The following is a 6,408-nucleotide window of genomic DNA, read 5'->3' as shown; positions in this document are numbered from 1 at the left end:
GTTTCCTCCCCCCACCCCACCACCACCACCACCACCCCCTCTCTAGTCTATCACCAATGGACTTCAGGTAACCCACCTACGTCTCCTCATTTGATTGCAATGTATAAAAATAGAGGAAAACCCGCCATTCTCCAGAGCACTATCCCAATCCATTGAGATATTGCTTCCCAGCAATTGTCAACAGTTTGGCTCAAATAAACTCACAAAAATTCATTACAGGCTTGAATGTTTTTTACATTAACACTCTGCTATCAAGGATGTTATTGGGGAACATTGGCAAAACTAGAAAAAACGTCTGTGGCTAGTTAAAGGTATTGTACCAATGTTAATTTCCTGATTTTGATTGCTGCACTCTGATTGTGAAAAAGACGGTCCTTGTTCTTAGAAAATACACACTGAAGTATTTAAAGATAAAGGAGCAGCAGTATGTCTGCAACTTACTCTCAAATACTAATAGTTCAGGAAAATATATGCACGTACATAGAAAAGAATTGAAAATGTGGTAAATATTAACCTCTGGGAAATCTAGATGAAGGGTATGTGAGAAATATTTATAATGTTCTTGCTTCTTTTCTGGAAGTCTGAAATTATGTCCAAAAAAAAAATGTGAGGAGAAAAAAAATGTTGGTGTGTCAGAGTTCAGTCCTGGGGCTTCCTGTCATTTGCCACTACACTCTTCTTGCCTGGGTAGTCTTATCTTCTCTTGTTGCTTCAGCCCCACTAACTATACCCCAACAATTCCCAGATATATGCCTCTGGCCCAGACCATTTTAGGGGCTTTAGACCCACATATCTGACAGCCTGCACAGCGTCACTTAGTTTTCTCACAAGCATCTCTAAATCAACATGCCCAAAGCTTTTCTCATGAGATGCCCCTGCCACCCATTTATCTCAATGAATGATATCACCATCCATCCAAGTGCCCACACTAGAAAATTGAGTTTGTCCTATACATCTCATTTGTCCCTACTCCCCATATCCAACAATCACCAAGTGACTTGGGGAGTCTGTGAGCTCCCAAAGGCAGGGTTTCTGTCATTTACTCTTGGGTCCCCAGCCCCCAGCATAGTGCCTAACATTTCTCTAGTGCTTGAGAAATATTGTTGAATGAATGAATGACTCTATTCATTGATTGGTCAAGGCAACGTCACTCCTCCTCAAAGAAGCAGAGTTCTACTCTGTGAGTCCCAGACACATTTTCAATCTGGCTCACTGGACTACCATTTACAGTTGTACAGGTTTGTATCAGCTACCTTTTGCTGCATAACAAAACTGTCCTCAAAATCTAAGGCTGGCCCTAGCTGGTTTGGCTCAGTGGATAGAGCATCGGCCTGTGGACTCAAGGGTCCTGGGGTCGACTCCGGTCAAGGGCATGTACCTTGGTTGCAGGCACATCCCCAGTAGGGAGTGTACAGGAGGTGCCTGATTAATGTTTCTCTCTCATCGATGTTTCTGACTCTCTATTCCTCTCCCTTCCTCTCTGTAAAAAAATCAATAAAAAATTTTTTTAAAAGAAAAAAAAATCTAAGGCTGTTTCTGTAGGTCAGGAATTTAAGAGTGGCTTAACTGGATAGCTCTGGCTCCAAGTCAAGATGTGGCAGTCAAGATGTCACAAGTAGGGCCTGCAGTCATCTGAATGGGGCTGGCAGATCCATTTTCAAGATGGCCACTCACATGAATGGTGAGTTGATGCTGTCTGTTGGAAAAGGACTCAGTTCCTCTCCACATGGGTCCTCCACAGGCTATTTAACTATCCTCAGGCCATGGTGTCTGGCTTCCCCCGGAGCAAGCAATCAGAAGAGAGCAAAGCAGAAGCTTCCATGTCTTTTATAATTTTGTCTTGGAAGTCATTCTCCATCATTTCTGCAATGCCCTATTGATCATGCAGGTCAGCCCTATTCAATGTGGAAGTTGACTACACAAGGGCATGAGTGCCAGAAGACCACTGAGGGACATCTTGGAGGCTGGCTACCACAGGTATTTTACTGCACAAGAACACTTAGCCAATGGGGCCAAAATGCAAGCTCTCTGTTCTTGTGTAGAGTGGCATACCCACTAAGTCCCACACAGCTAAGCCCTGCCAGCTGGCTCCAGCTGGCTCTTGGTTGTCAGTCTTGCCTTTCCTTCAAGAGACTCCCAGGAGTCATGCAGAGAGCAGGACCCTGCCATCAATACTTCCCATCAACATAACCACCAGGCACTGTCCTCCACAGTTTATGAAGCCCTAGCACCTCTGTTGGAGAGCATCATCCAAGTGCTACAGTGGTTCTACAATTTACAGATTAGGGTCCAGAGAGGTGAAGTGACTCACCTGAGGCCACACAGAAAGGCTTGGCAGAATCAGACTTCTGGCTCCTAACCCCACATTCTTTCCACTGCCCTGCCCAGCTGCCAGCTCAGACCCACGTCCCCTAACATCCACTGAAGCTTCATTCATAGTCCTGAGGAGGTATTTCTCATCCTTTTGGGAAAGCCCTCCACAGTCCCCAAAATGTGCCTGCCCTATGCTAAAGCCTGAGCAAGTATGTGCATAGATTTTCCATCCAAACAGGGACTGTTTGTTCCCCCTCCCAAGGCTTTCTCTGTAGGTAGCTGGGTGTCCACTGGTGGGGCACAGCAGGGTTAACAACATGAACCACTATTTAGAAATAGTGCAACCCCAAGGGAGTCAGCTGTGGCCAGCTGGTCACAGCCACTGAAGCCACAGCCTTTGTGGCATGATGAGTGTCTGCTCCTGAGAACAGAGGCTCTGAGAGGGTCCTCCCACCCCCCGTCTGTCTGTCCAGAAGGGCTTGTGGCATGGCTCAGACCCTGTCCCTGGCCAGGGCAAAACTCTGCCACTGGCCTCCAGCCCACAGACGGCTGCTGGGGGCAGCAAACATGATATTTCAGCTCCTGAATGTTGTAATTGTTGGGAATAGCTGCCCCACCCCTCCTGTGCCTGGCCTCTACACTTGGAGGAGCTCCATCAATGCCTTCAGCCTAGAGCAGGAGCAAGACCACTCCTAGCAGAGGCCCCTGTCAGAGGCCCAGGCCTGGGGCCTGCTGATGTGGAGCTCCTGCCCATGAGACTGCAGGGGCACAGAATCAGGGACAAAAACCTGTGTCTCTTTGCACAGTAGTGGTCTGGGTTCTGTGTTCTTCATGGCAGAAGGCCAATTCCCTGAGGGCAGGACCTGGATAGTGAAAGCACACCCCAGCTCAGGTACCATCCCATATAGGGCATAAGCGCTCACCATTTACTAGCAAGCTGGCTTTGGTCACAGGTTCCTTGGGTGGGGCCCAGGTGTTCAGGGTGCAAAATATGGAGTCACTCAGAGTGCCGGGCCGTGGCTAAGGGCAGGACCAAGCCACAGCCACTACCAGAGCAGGCATTCTTAATCCAAGAAGCACTGAGGGTAAGCGTGACCAGGGGGGCCTGACCAACATGATTGGCTGAGTTCTGCTTGCAGAGAAAGGAGTGATGCTGGGCTCTCTTGTTTGTTCTCCCAGAAGCAGATCTCTTGAGGAAACTGAGGCAGCACATACCACAGGTCAGTGTAGCTTCAGAAAATTTGGAATCCTTCTCCACCCCTGGACTGTGGGCATCCTGCTTTATTCTTTGTTGAATGTGTTCTGAGTCTCCCTCTCACCAAACTGGGAGTGCTGTCCTGTACTTTGCTGGGAAAGAGTCAGTCAAGGGGACAGGGGAGACCCTGAGTCAGACTTCCTGATCTAGCTAGGCATGAGGAGAATACAGAGACATCACTTCTCCAGGGAGTCTGTGGAAAAGGGGGTGAATGATGGGAAGGAGGGCTGAAAGGGCTTCCTGGAGGAAGCTGAGATGTAGCCAGGGAAGCAGGAGCAGTCAGAGATGGTCACTGAGGATACCTGGCCAACCCAAGCCAGAGAAAGTCATGGCAAAGGTCAGAATGCAGAGGGAGAAGGCCTGAGGATGCCAGAGCTTCGGGGTCTCAGGGGCATGCTGAGGAGGTTGAGAGGGGACAATTGAGGAGCAGGCAGCAAGCATTGCCCAGTCCAGAGATTTTGCTCTGAGATAGTAGGAAGTAGTCAGGAACCAGTTCAAAAGCAATGCAGGGCCCCAACTTTCTGCCAGTCTGCCTGGCATGATGCCACTCAGCACTGGTCCGGGGTTCAAATGCTGGGCTACAGGTTGAGCAAAGGCCAGGCTTGTATGTGCCAGAGCCCCAGCATCACTTTTCCATTATAGTCTCAGTTTTCTCATCAGTGAAAAGGAAGCATGGTCGCCTAACACACACACTTCTCAGGGTCGTCAAGAGATCAGGTGAATGTTTTATAAACTGGGAGGCCCAGCAGAGAAGCAAGCATGGGTTGCCATTATTTTTCCAGGCCTGTTTCTCCCCCTAGCTAGCGACAAGGCAAGGGAGGCTTCGAGCTAATCCTGACTCCATCCTGAACTGCAACGGGCGGCTCCATAGACAGTGGACTCCTGGTGGGTAAATCTGTGTGGGTAGGAATCAGGCAGAACATGGAGAGAGGGAAGAATGGGAAGATGGGATGGCTGGAAATCTCCGCCCAAGTTTGTGATTCATAAAGAGGCAAAGCCCTTCTCCAACCTTTTTTTTTTTTTTCATTCCTAAAATGAAAGCTCTATTCCTCCAAACACAGTCTTCCCAGCAGCTGCCATCCCCTGCCCCAGGCCCACGTTTGGCCAGAAATTAACCCCTAACTAGGACCAGGTGCCTTGCTGACTAGGGGAGAAGGGGAAAAAAGGAGCAAGTTGTAGAATCAGCTAAGCCACTAAGACCAACTGAGCACAGCCTCACCCCAGGCCTTCTAGGGTGATCTAGATGAGACTTCTTAGGTTTGCCAAAATTCCCACAGAGCAGCAGCAACTGGCGTCCTAGTCAACCCCACAATGCATTTATTGAGCGTCTACTATATGCAGCTGCCTCTGAAGGGGAAAGTTCAGCCTTCAAAGGGCTTTCCTTCAAGGGAGATGAAGAGTGTGAAGCTGTATGCAAACTGAAATGCGGATGTGCAGCAGGACAACAGAAAAAGAGGAGAAAGGACAAGTATTTGTTGAACACTTGCTGTATACCAGGCACTGGGCTAGACACTTGAAGTACATTAAAGCATTTAGTCCTCACAAATACAATTTTAGGAATGAGGAAACTGAGCCCCAGAAAGGTAAAGCAACTTGCTCAAGTTTGGACAGTTAAGTGAAAAATCTGAAATTTTAAATCAGGGCTGAGTTCAAGACCAGTGCTCACAACCACCTCACAGACCTGGCACTATCACACTGTGCCTTGGTGGTAGGAGTGCTGGGCTTGGGATCAAAAGACCTGGTTCCACCTCTTAGCAGCTGTGTAGACTCACTCAAGTCCCATAAGCTCTTTAAGCCTCAGTTTCTTCATCTCAAATGGGGCTTAATTTTGTTGCAAGTTGTGAAATGCTGTACACACGGTGAGAATGTTACTGGTCAAGGGGAGAGGCTGAGGAGAGAGTACTTGGTGGGATGGGGTTGAGGGTGGCCTTAAGCAGGCAGGTGTGATAGAGGAATTCTGATACAAGAAGGGAGAGCACTGCAGGGGTACGCGTCCACCCATTCGCTGGACATAAAAACTGAGGCCAGGCAATGCTGATGCCAGGACCAGCAGAGAGCAGGCAGAGCCTCTAGGTGCTGGAACTCTACAATAATATAGCCTTTTCCACTCCTGTTTGGGACAGGATGAGGTTGTTGCCTGGGAGGGAGCCAGGCTCCAGCCTGAAACTGTTAGGTAGAAGCTAAATCCAGGGCCAGATTTTCAGGAGGCAGCCCCAGGAAGTTGAAACAACCAAATTCAGGAGTCAGGGGGCCTGGGATTTGGGTACCAAATGGTCAGGGACCTAATCTCCACCTGGGGTCCTTGAAAGAACCACTTCCTGCTCTCAGCCTGTTTCCTATTCCATGAAATGGGGAAAGGGGTGGTTCTACCCACCTTGCAAGGCTATTCTAAGGCAAATGATACCACGGAATTGAGAACCCCTCCTGCCTTTTGGGTGAGTGTAGGACATCTCTCCTCTACATACTAGAAAACTGAGGCTCTGCAGAGTGGAGAAGGTCAAGGTTGCAACACCAGTGGGCATAGAGCAGGTGTAGGACCCAGGGTGATGCCTCTCTGCCCAAATGGAATCCTGAGGAGACCTCAGAAGCAAAGAGGCCCAAAAGCAGTATGTGGGGTGGGGTCCTTCCTCCTAGCCCTAATATGAGACCTTGCCTCCAATCCTTGCAAGGGCAAAAGGAAGAAAAGTAAGTGGGCCACCCTAACTCATATAGGTCTAATCTCTTCTGGGACTTGGTCCCAAATATTCAGGGTGGGGTCTGGGTCTGACTGAGCTGTAAGGGTCCACTCACCCCTCCATAGGAAAGAGTAGCCTAGCATGGGCCCTTTAAGAAGGTTGTTG

This window comes from Myotis brandtii, unplaced genomic scaffold (genome assembly GCF_000412655.1).
Source record: "Myotis brandtii unplaced genomic scaffold, ASM41265v1 scaffold838, whole genome shotgun sequence".
NCBI lineage: Eukaryota > Metazoa > Chordata > Mammalia > Chiroptera > Vespertilionidae > Myotis > Myotis brandtii.
This window is presented reverse-complemented; position numbering follows the sequence as displayed.